This window comes from Dasypus novemcinctus, chromosome 3, assembly GCF_030445035.2.
Source record: "Dasypus novemcinctus isolate mDasNov1 chromosome 3, mDasNov1.1.hap2, whole genome shotgun sequence".
In the NCBI taxonomy this organism is placed as follows: Eukaryota; Metazoa; Chordata; class Mammalia; order Cingulata; family Dasypodidae; genus Dasypus; species Dasypus novemcinctus.
In genome coordinates, this window is record NC_080675.1 from 72,739,285 (window position 1) to 72,755,306 (window position 16,022).

General features: G+C 35.6%; 1 pseudogene; it reads right to left on the reverse strand.

The window, feature by feature from the left end:
* Positions 1-1,497: 1,497 nt before the first annotated feature.
* LOC101428468 (phospholipase ABHD3 pseudogene) lies at positions 1,498-15,711 on the reverse strand (annotated as a pseudogene).
* Between the last annotated feature and the right edge of the window lie 311 nt (positions 15,712-16,022).

Sequence of the window (16,022 nt, forward strand, 5' to 3'; positions counted from 1 at the left end):
TGATAGCCATGTCCTAATCCCCAGAACAAGTGAATAAATGGCTTTTATGTCAAGAGACTTTGCAGGAAATTACCCTGGATTATTTAGGTGGGTCCTTCTCTAAACACATGGGTGTTTAAAACTGGAGAAACTTTCCCTGCTCTGGCAATAGCAAAATGTGACTATGGAAGAATGATCATAGACAGGTTATGTTGCTTGCTTTGTAAATGAGGCAAGGAATGAGGGTAGTCTCTAGAAGCTGGAAAAGGCAAGGGGACAGTTTTTCTCCTACAGTGTCCAGAAAAAAATCGCAGGCCTACAATACCTTGCTGCTAGTCCAATGAGACCTAAGTTGGATTTGTGACCTACAGAACTGTTAGATAAATTTATGTTGCTCAAACTGCTATTTTTGTGATAATTCAACAGCAATAGCAAGCTAATACAGATCTGGATCTAAATGGTTGACATGTTCTTTCTTAGTTTGATAGTTTAGGTAAAGTTTATTCCATCCTTATATATTGTGTGGGAGAATTTTATTTCTTATATCAGTCTTCGAAATAGGTTGTATTATATAAAAGATGTTTTTTCCTTAATAGTTGTATGAACACACCTATAAACAACTGCTAGAACATAAGTTACTGGTGTAGGTGGATTTGTTTACTAATTCAATTTCTTCCATGATCACTTTTTTCTAAAGATCCTAATGATTTTATTTAAATTTTCAAATATATTGGAGTAAATGTATTCATATTTTCTATGACTTATTTTACTTAAAATGTGTCTATGAGCATGTCATATTTTAAATCTAATATTGTTTTTCATAATTTTCTGATTTTTTCTTGATCATTCTTACTAGAAGTAAGTCAATTTCATGGCTTTTCCCTTTTTAGTTTAAAATGGTAGAATTTATTTTCATTTAATGATATTTATATATGTATATATAATAGTCTAAAAATAAGAATGTAAATTATAGTCATTATAAAACATAAATCAACTCTAATTTAATATTATCAGAGTAAAAGAGCATGTTAAAAATCAATCTAACATTGTTTCACTTGCCTTTAAAAGCTAGTTTGCATAGAAACTTAGTGCTTTGTATTTTATTTTATTTCAATTTTTGTGTTATCATCATCAGGTACAAACACCCTTAGGAATGTTCTAATTTATAACTTACATTCAAATAACCAAAATCTTAGCAATTATGAAAGTACTATTAAATCGCATTAAATGAATCATCTAAAATATGCTAGTCTTAATTAAAACCCTGAGAAATTAAAATCTTTTTACACAATAGTTTTGCTTAAGGGCAATTTCATGTATGTACTACTTTATTTAAGGTCATGCTTGGTAAGACATAGTAAAAATAAAATCTACATAAGTACTAATCCAATACTATATTTAATTTCTTGCTACTAAGTTGTTTTGTTTTCCCCAAAAGTAGTTTTTGCATGTCATTCTGGACCTCGTTACCCACCTGATGGTTTATTTCCTTTACATACAGTAGTTAAATTTTGTGCACTAAGCCGAACTGCCTTTATCGTGATGGTTTAGACAAAAATGCATCTGAAGAACTCCAAGTCCATGCTCAACCGTGGCCTGCACAGTCTGCATGAAGAAACCATCCATCTAGGTGGATTGCCTTGGCCAGATTCCCTACAGAAAACCGGTAGGGCCTCAATAAGAAGTAAGGGCCAAAGCCACATTAGGGTTTTGTTTAGCAGTTTCTATTGGATTAGTATGACTTGGTGAGAAAAAATCATCCACAGAATTCGGACACAACACAGGAATTCCTACTGAGTTTAGCCTATGATTTGGACGGGCATCAGTGTACTAATCATCAAATGTATGCTCTTCAAACATGACTGATGTGAGTCCTATATCAAACTCTCTGATGGATTTAGTCTTCATGGCATGATCCATGTCAACTTGTTTTACAAACATATGTCCATGCTTATTAACTGAACACTGGAGGCAGGTTGTCAAATAGTAATTTAAAAGCAGCCAGTTCACTGGTTTCTCCAAAGACTCTGAGCAAGCAAAAGTATTCCAACCAACTGAAAAAATGACAGCTGCCATCAAAGGAGTTTTAGGCCCAGGTTTGTCCAGATAATTTAAAAATCATTCCTCCCTTTCAAAACTCCTGACATCCAAAAAGGCACAGAAAGGTACTGCCTGAGTACATGATGAAAACTGTTTCCAAATCATCACTATTAGCACAACAGTAAATCCTTAGCTCAGGGGCTTCTCTCTCACCACTCCTCTGTTGTTAAAAATCACACATCTGTATTCTAATTTTTCCTTGAGAGGGATCATATGAAGAATATATAATTCTTCGTTTTTTTTCCAGTAAGTTGGGCAACAATAAGATAGTAGGTCTTGTGTTGGCGTCCAAAGAATTCTTATTATCATTATCAAACCAGTCCAGTGAAAGCTCTGCTCTTTCTGCAGTTTAATAAGCTCCGTACTGCCCTGGAGGTTTGGAGATGATAAAAGGTCTCGGCAGTGTCTGTCCTCCACTCTCCCAGCACCAGACAGTCGGGTACTACCTGTCTGTCACCAGAGGAGAGTGGTTCTGAAGGAAGCGGCTGAAACTCGCCCTGTCCTCATCACTAACCGAAGTTTCTTGGCAATGCTGATCAGGTGACAGCAGGAAAGGCGACGCTGTATCCCAGGATCTAGGATAAGCCCATTCCTGACCCCAAGAACCCGACCTGGCGCTCCACGAAGAGGGAGAGCTCCCCACAGGTCCATGGCTAGCCTCTGTGTGGCCAGGGCCGGGCGGCGCGCGGATCTGCAGCAGGAGGCGAGCCCGCGCCCTGGCGCTGCGCCGCCGCCGCCGCTGACTACAGCTGCTCCGCGCCTTTTCCTTTAAGAACAAACTTTTAATTTTGTTTATGCTCTGCAATGATTCCTGGTTTCTATCTCATTGAGCTTTATTTTATTTTTCTTCTTCTTACTTTCTTCACATTTACTGTTTTTTTCCCTAGTTTTTGAGATGAATGTTGAACTCATTTGTTTTTTATTTTTTTAATAAATCATACTAGTTTATATATTAATGTATGGTTACCAGTTTATTCATTCCAGAATTTTAATATGTGCTAAATTCTATTTCATTCAGATCTGAATATTTTATGGCCACTGTAATTTCTTCTCGATTCCATGAGTTATTTATGAGTTAATACATATAGGTTTATGTATGAAATGCATGATGTTTTATAACTATTTCAAAAATATTTATTTGTATTGTGGTCAGAAAAAATGGACTGTATAATATCAGTTGTTTGAAATTTGTTGAGAATTCCTTTGCTACCTAATATATGCTCACTTTTTGTAAATTTTGAATAGGGTACTTGAAATCCATGTATATTCCCTATTTATTGCAAGCAGAGTCCTCTCTATATATTTTAAATATAGTTTGTCAATATATTCTGTCTTATTATTACTATTTTTGTTTTCCTAGTCCTTCATTCTCTGAAAAAAGCACATGTTGAATTTTCAGGTATGGTTATGCCTTTTTCAATTTCTCCCAGTTATTTTCTCCATTTTTGCTTTTTTAAATGTGAGGCTATATAAGTTCAAAATGGATCTACTTAAGTACTGCTTCAGTTTTATTATTGTGCATTTTTCCTTTCATATTTATTGCCTTTTTTACCTCAAATACAATTTTGTGTGACACTAATATTTAACCCACTATTTTTTTTAGTTTGGAATTTCTTCACATTTTTAGACTTTTTTCTCTATTTGAAGCTTTAAGAAATTAGTTTGACTGGTTTCAACATTTGATGAGCAAGTTCTTGATTATCCTCCAGTCTTCTTGGTCCAACCTGTACTGCAGCTGTGGGTAAAAGTGAATCCATGCAACACTTACACTAACACATCTTAAAAACCCCAGTAGAAGAACTTGTTTCAGATATCCCTGAAAACAAATAGATTAAAAGCATGGATTTCCTCAGTTACACACTTTGTATAACCACCAAAGTATTTGCATCTGTACCACTTATCACGTTGTTCCTTGGGATCCAAGACCCTTGTCTCTTCTTGAGGCTAATCCTTCCACCTGTGTTCCTAAAGCAAATCCGCAGAACTGTGGGGACAGTCTCCCTCTCCTACCCACCTTACTTTCTCATGTATGATGTACATTTTTTCCTCTACTCCCTTAATCCCTGAGCAATAAGAAAATTTACTAGTATCTCAGATTCTCTGCAACTTCCCAGTGACCCCTTTTCTCCTGTCTACTCTACTCCCTAATTCTCATCTTCTTTTGCAATCAAGTCCTTCACCGTCTCCAGTATTTCACTTCCCAAACACTTTTTAAGCCACAGAATATAAGCTTATGTTGTTTTTTTCGATGCTGAAATTGCTTAGCTAGATTTTACCCAAAAGTATGTATTTTCCAAACCTGTCCTCATCAAGAAAGTTCTCTGAAATACTGACACTTTGATATTTTCTCTTCATTTACCTTCTGAGATAATATTATTTTCTGAGTTTCATATTTCTTTCCTCTCCTTTAGCACCACCAGAACCATCCCTACCCCCAACAGAATGGTATTTACTAGTGTCCTTTGGGTTCTTATCTCCTTGTGTATACTTTTTGTTGTTACAATTTCTTGACTTAAATGCTTACTTTATTCTAATGATTCCTAACTCCTTATTTCTGGCTTACTTTCACCTTTCCAAGTTCTGGAGGAAATACATTGTTTATTTCTCCCAGTTATTTTCTCCACTTTTGCTGGGCTATTTTATATTTGTGATGGGGTAGATTTTGAAAAAAATAAGGCAAGGAAATTTGTGCCAGATCATGGCAAATTGTGTCAGCTAAACAAATTGTACTGTTCTTAGTAGGTAATGAAACATCATTGAATGTTTTTTGAAAAAAAAATTATGAATTAACGGATGATGTGCTTTAGAGATAGTAAATTATCAACCTTATATGTGAGACAAATTGGAGAGAGAGAAAAAAAATAAAGATTGGGACATAATAGAATAAGGAATCAAATGTATAGGAATGGAAATATCCTGAAGAGTTTTTAAAATACAAAATGAAGTGATTAGCAATTATTGGAGAGTGAGGAAAAAGGAAAGAAGAGCTAAGTAAAATACTAAGTAAAATATTTACTTGGCTGAATAAGATAAGAACTCAACATTTGGAAAAATGATTTGTTCTTTTGATCTCCCACTTAAGACAACAGAGAGACATATCTGTGAACACTTGCAGTCATTTAGAAAAATAGCTATGGCATTCAAAGGAGAAGCCAAACTAGACACAAAAATTAGCATGTTACTGAAGTTGAGGGTGGGTGTTCCACAAATGGAAAGAGTCCTCTAAAAAGATTGTCTTAGCAAGTGCATTGAAGATAGAATCATGGAAGGTAACTATATTTATGCATATAAAATATAAAGACACTGTGGCAATCACAGAAAAAGTGAGCAAAGTATTAGTTAAGGGAAGAGAGTATGGTCAACGGAAACAAACACTGTAAAAAGATCAATATATAGGTTTGAGAAAAAAGACTTGGTGGGAAAATTATTTGAGGACTATGAGGTGTCACAGAGTACACTTTTTTCTCTTTATTCAAAACCACATCTATTGAAGTTCCCTGAAAGTAGAGCATTAGCTCTTCCTTATTCATGGTGCAGCAATTAGCACTGTGGCTTGCAAAAGACACCCAATAAGTATTGCACCTTCTATTTGAAAAACATAGTTGACACTGGAAATAAAGCAGGTTTATTGTCTGCAAGAAGGGTCCTAACTGGGTAGAAGCAGCTACTCCTATTTTTGGTAGAAATCACTAGAATCAGCACACTAAAATATTACAGGTATTAGGACAAATAATAAAGGTATTTATTGAGGCATTGATAGTAGGCCTGCAACTTAAAATGAATAGAGTAAGGTTTAGGAGTAGCTTAGGCATGGAATAGATAAGATAGGTAGGTAGAAGCCCTATATAAACTATTACAATGTTTTAAGAAGGAGAACTATATTTCAGAAAAAAATTTTGTAATATTAGCAATTTTCTCCATGTTTCTTTTTCCCATTAGCCTTGCCCATTTAAGCAGTAAGCCATTCTGTACAAATTGCCAAAGTAAAGGTAGGTGAAATTATTTGCTAGACAGGGAACAGCAATATTCTAGAAACTGAAAATTCTCTTGGTGATTAGGAAGTAGGGCTTCAGACAGTCTCACCTGGATTCTCTGTGACCCGGCAAGCATGAGGAAGAGCAGGATGGTTTCCGAACATGTAAGAATGGAAAAGAAGTGTATAGAAAGCTGTTAGCCTAAACCAGGGTCTCAAGGCATTTCCAAAGACACCTGTCTGGACAGATGACACAGAAGACAAGACAACCCCCCCCCACCCCCCCATTTTGACTCTACATAAGGAATACCATCAACTTCTGATTCTCAGTTTCCCTTTTAATTCAGTTATTACCACCTTTCACCCTTTGAAATAGTACAATTACAATGGCAAATAAACCATCTTTAACTTCATGTTTTCTTTAAAAAGTAGGCTATATTAACTTTCTCTGTTTTTTTCGCCAGCCTTTCAATTCACTAAGCATTATACACAGAGGTTATTTAGTAGTAGAAATAAGAAGGAAGTCTTTTATAAAGAAGGAAATATTTCAGCAGTGTAACTGAATCACTGTCCAAGTAAGATTATGGTTTTTGGCCTATCAAAAGGAAGAATAGATATTAAAATATCTCTCTAAGTTGATTGCATAGTATCTATTGTTCTATACTTTCTGAGTGCAATGATAAATTACTTATGTGAGTAATTATACATTATAAAATTTCATGGAATAAAAGTCAAATTAAAATCTCAGAATTAAAGCTGAAGAGGCACTCTCTATAAAAAATGGCCTAATATTAAAATGAACGTGTCTTTGACACTAGGAAAACTTTTGATCTCTCTATCCTTTTTATGCCTCCCTTCACATCTGATGATATACTGTAAGTTGATAATACATTATAAAATGACCTTTACAAATCTATAATAATGACTGTCTAGAACAGATCATGGTATTATGGATTACCCAATGAGTAATGAGCAGTTTTAATGAAAAGGTATAATGAAACCTATTTGACCTGCCACTCCTGTATGTCCTTCCAAAGAGTCACGGTAATATCTTAGACCATTCAATGCCCATAATTTACTGGTTTCTAATTTAGCACCTCTGTACCTGCAGAAGGAAAAACTCTGGAAATTTTAATTCTAGTTAGTAAAATAAAGATCACTGGTAAAGCAAAGCGGTAAAATTTCAGTGGCAATATATTTATATTAGAACATGATTTATCTGTAATACCAGCCATGGATGAAAAGTAAGAGCATTATTGTGTATTATTCTAACAACAACAAAATATGTTAAAGAAAAATTCTTCTTTAACAAAATAAAATAACAATATGTTATTTTCCCTAGAAAAAAATTTTAAAATATAATAAGCATAGATAAACCAAGGCATCTGACCAAAATTTAATCTGCTTGAAACAAATATTTTTGCAGGACTAAATAACAAATGGAAGTTTAACTATTTCAATTCACTAAGCATCTATTTGAATGAATTCATTATGGTGTAGGATTGCAGTCATTCAGGTTTTGCCAAAATGGACTTTAATATTTTAGATAAAATACCTTCAAAATGAAACATATTAAATCATATTCAGCATATTTAACAACAATACTTTTTATATAATGCCTTAAATTAACAAACTGCATCAGACAAATTTCACGTGTATGATTTGCAGTAACATACATAATACAGGTGCTAAAGTAGTCTGAGGCTGACTTTTCTCTCTGAAAGGAGTTAATTTTTTTCATTTTTACTACGATAAAGATTAATTCATATTTTAGCTTTCAATGTCATATTGCCAATACCCAATTTTTATTGTCCTCTCTACTATAAAGCATGTCCTCTTCTTGTCAAGCTCAAAGGGCACTGTGATGAACTTCATATTATGTTGGCTCATGATCATTTTTCTGTCAACATCTATCACGATACTGCAGAAAGAGTGTCTTTCTTATAGTTACCTCAATGAGTTTATTATATGATTTGTACTTACTCTGCCTGAACATTAATGCTCAGACTTGCATTTATCAGGAAAATAAAAAAGAGAGACTTGCCTGCTCTGATTAATGATATGCAATAATACATGTATGTCAAGCAATTATTTTTCAACAGAATCCCACTTTTATAGGTAAATTTTCTGAATTATCCAAAATTATCAATAGAGAGGATAGAATACAGTTGGGTCAATTTCAAATCTGAATTAAATATTGCCTCATAATTTTATAAAACCAGTGAGATTTTGTCACCAGAGAAAGCTGATATTCTGAATAATTTAGAAGGAAGAAACGATCAACTTGTGAACTTCAAATAGATAAGATGCACAAACTCAGTATGGTAGAATTACTGAGAGATTACTCCAAGGAAACTGAAAGACTAGTCTATGAAACAGTCAACCTTGCAAGTGAATATTCTGTAGCAGAGATATGGAAAATCAGGGTCATTACCTCTACTCCTTTCATTTTTCAAGTGACCTGAAAACTCAGTTTTGAAATTAAACCCCCCTGGGTTCAGTTTTGTTCTTTGCTACTTTCTTACTAGTGATTTGACACTGTGACTAAAATTTATATTGCTTGTCCTTTAGTTTCATCATTGTTCAAAGGCTGCAAATGTGGTGGGTGAATGAGATGTGTGCCTCCTTGACCCGTGTGGAGCTGGCTATGCGCAGTGCTGATGTGCGCAAGGAGTGCCGTGCCACGCAAGGGTGTCCCCCGCGTGGGGGAGCCCCACGCGCAAGGAGTGCGCCCGTGAGGAAAGCCACCCAGCGTGAAAAGAAAGAGCAGCCTGCCCAGGAATGGCGCCGCCCACACTTCCCGTGCCGCTGATGACAACAGAAGCGGACAAAGAAACAAGACGCAGCAAATAGACACAGAGAACAGACAACCAGGGGAGGGGGGGAAATTAAATAAATAAATAAATCTTTAAAAAAAAAAAAATTATATAAGATCATGCCTGGTGATTTTTAATTTTATTATGAAAGTAATGGACATGAAGTTAGTTTAAATAATAATACTTACAAGACTAGTTTAGCAATTCCAAACTTTTAGAAGACAGACCTTGTTGATTTTAAAGGTGTATCAAAACATAAAGAACCATTTAAAGAAAACTCTCTGAGTTTATCATGGCAGAGAGCATTCTAAATGGCCTACTAAAATAGAAACAAGTTTTTTGGGATTAGGTAAAGAATGTCTCTCATCTATGCGTAGAGAGGAATTTTTGTTTTTTGGTTTATGTAGAGGTTGTGCTTCTCACTTAAAAGACAGCCTCCAAAAGCAAAGAAAAAGGAAAAAGACAGCTAAAAGAGAAAGAATGTTAATTAAAGCAACAGAAGTTATGTTTTTCTTAAACAACGATACCCCAACTTAAAGTAGCTTAGGTTTTCACTATTTCAAAATTCTTAGTCCGGAAAGACCAACCACTAAAGAGAAAATTGTGCACATTATCAGCCCCCCTTTCTGTTTTTGTTTATCATCCTTACTTCTCTTGGCATGTCAATTTCATATTTTTAATTCAGTTTTCTCCAGAGAACTTGACCATACTCACCTGGGATGGAATATTTCTTGTAACACTATCCAGGACAGATACCCACTTCCAGGATTAAAATTCTCAGAGACAGTTTCTACTGATTTACGTTGGATTATTTTACAATCCATGGGGCAATTATCTAGACCTAGTATGTGGAACCAGAAATGTACCAGTCTTGGACTCTTGCCTTTCTCAGTGAGTGAATAGGAACTTACCTTTTTCATCTTCCAATAGAAATACTGTTTAGCCTGAAAGAGATCTAGTTTTCCTAGAAGAAAGTTAGGTTATTAATACAAATGATGAGGAGAAAATTGATATTATAAGAGCATAAAATATTTTATAGTTAGAGTAGAAATTACTTTTTATGCTAGTTGCCAGGAATGTCCAGATTCCTGTCCTTCAATCAATATTCAGTGAATAACTATAACTTATAAAAATGATGATCATGTAAGGAAAGACTTTGTGAGTAATGGAAAGAACAAAGTGCATTAAGAAAGAGAGAAACTAAGTGGTTATATTGACTTTTTTTTTATCCCCCTCCTTGTGGCTTTTTGCATGCTGTCTGCTCTCTGTGACCTTTTACTGTACGTTCTTCTGTGTCTGCATTTATTTATGTTATTTCCCCTCCCCTCTTGCCACTTGGTTGCTGTCTGCTCTCTGTGTCCATTCACTGCGGGCTCTTCGTGTTATCACTCATCTCCCTTCTTTTGGTTATGTCACCTTGCTGGGTGGGCTCTCCGTGGTGTCTGCGGGCCGGGCGGCACTCCATGGTTTGCAGGTGAGCCTGCCTTCACAAGGAGGCCCCCCACACGAACTGAGGGCCTCTTATATAGTAGATGAGAGCTCATCTGATTGAGCCACAGCCGGTTACTTATAGTGACTTTTTTAGTCTAAGATATGCATTTTTTCCATGACAAATATTTATATCTCTATTCATTTGTCTGTGTACATAATTTATAAATTATTTAAGTTACTTTTGGATATATCTATAAATATAACCCTTACATCAAATTTAACTCCTCTGTTTCTAAAGGGCCAATTTAATAATCCTTTTGAGATATTTCCTTAGAAGAAGTGTTTTGTGTCCATGCTTATTTGGATGGGATCAAAGCGGTTCTACCTATTTGTTAAATGTTATTATTTAAATTGTGTTCAGACACAAATTACAAAAAAAGAAAAAAGAAAAACAGTAGCTTAAAAACAATTCATGTATTTGCCTTACAAAATAAGATCATAGGTATGATCATCACACTGCCATGGAAGTTCATTAGTAACTCATGTTCCCTCCATTGTCCCACTCTATTAACCTTACCTTAAAGCTTTCATTTCCATGGTTACAAGATGAGCCTCGTACTTCCAGGTGTCAAGTTTTCATTGCAAAAAACAAAAGGAAGAAAAGGTAAAGGTCAAAGCAAATACAGAGGAGCAAGCAAGATGTGTTTCCTTTTATAAAAACTTACCTGGAATTTGACTCTGAATTTTATAAAGTCAATTGACTGAAATTGAATCATAGTGTCCTTCTCTTGTCTCACATAAATCTGAGAAGACAAATATTTTTAGTTAGCCATTTCTGCCCAAGAAAAATTTTTAGTAGTGATGGAGGGAAAGGTGTTTAAAAAAGAAACTACTTGGATTGAGAGCACTATCATGATACAAACATATGATCCATAATTTACATCCCATGGAGGCATTGAACTGACATGTGGTACTTCAAATGGAGGCAGTAACTGAAAATCTTAGTAGCTATAACAAGTTAAGCTGGTGTCTGAATAATATTTTCTCATTTCTATGTGTTCTATATGTTTTTTTTTTAAATTCCATATAACTAATATACGATGGAGGCATATCATTTTTTATAGATTTGAGAGCCAACTTTCATAGAGTGTAAGTAACTTTCTTAAGTCACACAGCTAGAAAATGTCAAGGTCAGGAATTTAACCCAGACATTTTTGAGTTCACATCTCTTTCTTATTTACTGGTCTTTCCTTTCCACGCAGAACTTTCAGGCTGAACTGCTTTGCCTTTTGTTTCTCCCTCAGGCACACATTGGTGTTCATTTCAATCAAACTCAAACTTAAAAAAAAATACAGTTTAGATTCACCTTATTGTTAAGTTGGTTTTAGGCCACGAACTCTTCGGGATATAAACCTGGAAAAATTTCAGTACATTGATCATGGCTGAAAATAATAAGTTCAAAAATAAAATAATTATTTAAATAATTAAATAGTGGGGTATGTTTCTAGTCTGCTAAGTATCACACATGGATAGCAATATCTTCAGCAACTGTAGCTTTTTTATAAAATGAATAATGATTACTCTAGTGATAGATTGAGTTATAAATATGCATGAGTCTGTGATTAATTCTGACAAGAAAAGTGTTTTTGAATGACAATAAAATCTTTCATGAAATTCTTGAAGCAAACTAAACACAGAAATTCTTTATGTAAATTAAAATTCAATTTTACTAAAAAGTTTTCTATGTGGCCATGACTGAAATTTCTGTTGAAATCTGAGTGTTAATATCATGCTTTTGATCAAAGAAATAATAAACAAGGACCCTTTATGACTCATGAAATAATTAGAAAATTACTGAAAATGTCTTATTTAAAAATAAAAACAAGAAAACACTCTTTTTAGCAGTCACTATAAGCCTTGTCCTTTGCTAGGTAATTTAGGGACAAATTATCTATGAATAATCTCAACAAGAAAGTTGGGTATTGTTTCCTTGATGAAGAATTTATCCATATTACACAGGTAGTGTCAGAGCCAATATGTAAGCATTTATATTATGATTCCAAATGTTGCAGTAATTTCACAAAGCCACACTTACAAGAGCAATTGCCAAAAGAGTTAACTATAAAAGTATAAGATTATTGCACATACCTACATCTTCATAAAGCCATTAATACAAATTATCAGCAGATAGTAAAGAAATTAAGCCCAGAAAACTCCCAGGGAAGATTGCAGAGTAGGGAGCTCCAGGGCTCAATCCTTCTATTAAAACATCTATTAAACGAAGGAACAACTGTTTGGAAACTCCAGAGACCAGAAGAACACTGTACCACATTGAGGGAAAAGCAGGAGGAAGAGGTGGATAAAATATGGTAAGGAACTGCAAATTGCTCTCTCCAAGGCAGATACGGGCACCCATCCCCCATTCTCATAGCAGGCCTCTGTGGGGTCCGTCTATGGCTAGCTGCTTGTCACAAGAACAATATTATGCATGGACAATCACTGATCTCTGGTTTTGATTAGTGAATTTGGATCACGGGGTTCCAGCTCTGAAGGCAGCCACTCTTTCCAGGCACACTGGACAAAGGCAGCAGCTGTCATTGTTTCAACCCTCCCCAGGCAGAGAGGAGGCAGTGGAGATTTAAAGATGCAGGACTTCCTTAGGGCTACATGGGATAGTTAGCTAAAGGCCTACATTTGCTGAGCAGGCCAGGAAAGCCCTGCTTTGGGGAACTGTCAAGAAGTTCGTGGCACCATTCCTGACCCTCTCCACAGGGCACTTCGGAGCTCACCTGTGTCAAGTTTGTGGGTCACTGGCCTTGTTTTGTCTGGAAAAGTCCTCCTCCAGGTGAACCTCCTCTTACAATTTTGCTCCAGGCAAGAGCAGTGAGAGACTATAGAGGGAGACAGACTCGGTCAAGGGCCTGACAGCTTCATATAACCAGTAGAGGAAGGTTTGTCCTCTAGGAAATAGAGGGGACAATCCAAGTTCTGTAAATAAGAAAAATCCAAAACATGTAACAAGCAAAATTCCAGGACAATACAGAGACCTGGTAAGACAGGGAAAATCTTGAACACTGTATTTGCCTTAGGTGGGCCTTTCAGACCGGACAGCTACAGCATGAGAAAATCCCTTTCACCAGCTGGTTACAAAGCCAGGAAACAGACATCCTGGGATATAAATCCCAGAGCAAACATTTTAAAATATTAAAAATGTACAGTGTACAACAAAAGAGTACAAGGCAAAGAAATAGAAAATGATAGCCTATCCAAAGGAAGAACATAAAAACACCAATGAAGAAGATGAGAATGTGGACATACCAAACCAAACCTTTAAAAAAAGAACAATGATCTTAAAAATGCTTAAGGAGATGAAATGAAGTACAGAGTAAGAGCTACAGTATATGAGTATATCAGAAAAAACAATGAATGAACAATATGAGAGTCTAAGTAAAGAGACAGAAATTTATTTTAAAATGGAATCAAACACCAGTAGTGGAGTTGAAGACTACAATAACTGAAATGAAAAATGCTCAGGAGGGCTTCAAGAGCAGAATGGAACTTGCAGAAGAAAGAATTTGAGGAAAAGGTACTTGAAAAGAGTAAGATTGGGAGCTGAATAAATAAAGAAATAATACCAGTGAAAATAGCATAAGACAGCTATAGCACAGCTTCAAGGACACCCATTTATGTGTAATGAGACCTAGAAGGAGAAGAGAGAAAGGGTCAGAAGGAATAGTCAATGAAATAAGGACAGATAACTTCCCCAACTTGCCAAAAGATGTGAATAGTCACATCCAAAATGCTCAGGGAGCACCAAAGAGGATAAACATGAAGTAAAATATACCCTGTGTATTAGTCAGCCAAAGGGGTACCTATGCTGACTTTTATAGAACTTATTTATTTAGGGTAAAACCTTGCAGTTAAGGCCCTAAAGAGTCCAGCTCAAGGGTGGCTTCTCACCAAAGTCAGTTGCCACATGTTGAAGCAAAATAACAGGCAATCTCTGCTTGGTCTCTCCTTCCTTCTTCCTCTTAAGGGTCTGTTGGCCCAGCTTATTCTGATCTCAGCTGTAAGCTGGCATAAGTCTCATCTCTCTTCCCATGGCTTTAGCTATTTGAGCCTTGTCCTTTCTGTCACATGGCAGGACTGAAACAACTTCTGGGCTTTTGCTCTCTCTGAAGGCTGGCATAGGGCTTGTCTCTCAGGGCTTCCTCTCTCTAGTGGAATAGACTTATTTCTTTCCAGGTTTTATGTATCAGTCTTGGTTCTCTTCCCAAGGTCAGCTGCAAGCTATCAGGCAAATGGCTCATGTCTTCCTGGGGCCTTAACAGCTTGAGCCTTCTTCTTTGTCTTATGGCAGGATCAAAACGACAATGCTCTCTTCTCTAACTTGTGTGTTCTTGAGTATCTGTTTATATCAGCACATCATGGGGCAGGGGGACTCAACCCTGAGTCATACCTTACTGACATGGTTGAATCACAGCCCTGATCTTAACAGGTAATTTAATCAAGACACCTCAGCCGAATCTAATACAACTAAAGGGGATCACTCCCAGAGGAACAGACTATTTACAAACATAATCCTTCTTTTTGGAATTCATAAATAATATCAAACTGCTACACCCTATCATATATTGATTACACTATCAAATGCAAAAGACAGGAGAAAGTTCTGAAAGTTTAAAGAGAAAAGCAATGTGTTACATACAAGGGAATCCCAATAAGAGTGCCAATTTCGTAAATGATATACTAAACTAACTAGACCTAATAGACATATATAGAACATTGAACCCAATTAAAAGACAATACACATTCTTCTCCAGGGCACATGGATCATTCCCCAGAATAGACCTTATTTTGGGTCACAAAACAAGGCTCAATAAATTAAAAAATATTGCATTCATACATTGTATATTCTCTGACCACAGTGAAATGAAGCTACAAATTAATAACAGCAAAAGGGAAAATTTACAAATATGTGGAAATTAAACAACACACTCAGACAGCCAATGGGTTAAAGAGAAAATCAGAGGCAAAATTAGGAAATATCTTAAAGTGAACAAAAATGAAAATACAACATACCAAACTTATGCTAGGAGGGAAATTTATGGTCCTAAATGCTTATATTAAAAAAGATCAATACCCCAAAATCAGGAGTATTTCTAACACAAGCAATGAACCATCAGAACAAGAAATCAAGAAAAATTTCCATCCACAATAGCAGCTAAAATAATCAAATATCTAAGAATAAATCTAAGCCATTTAGATTTTAATCTTCACTGAATGGCAACCCTTAAATTTTCATTCAGTTAATCTCTTACCTAGGGCACCTAGGATATGTGTAATATCTTGTTCATCATTTCCAATGAGCTTGATGCCATTAGTAATACGGACAGGCATTTTATTCTTCATGTTATCAACACAATATATTATGACATAGAGCAGGAGTTAACATAGGCCTAAGGCAGAACATTGATTTCACATTGCTTTTTTGACATATAAATGCAAATTGTTTTTGACCACCCTTACTTATAGGGTTTGAGAAGAAATCATTTGCTCTATCAGTGTCCATATATCAAGAGCTAGAAGTTTTGAATTTTATGTAACTTACAGTGGCACTAATATCTCAATTCCTTCCTTCTTGCAGTGTTGTGTCTAATTACTATTAGTTGGGATAGAAAAGTTCAGTTTGGCCCTATCTACCTTAATTTCTCTTCTTTTTC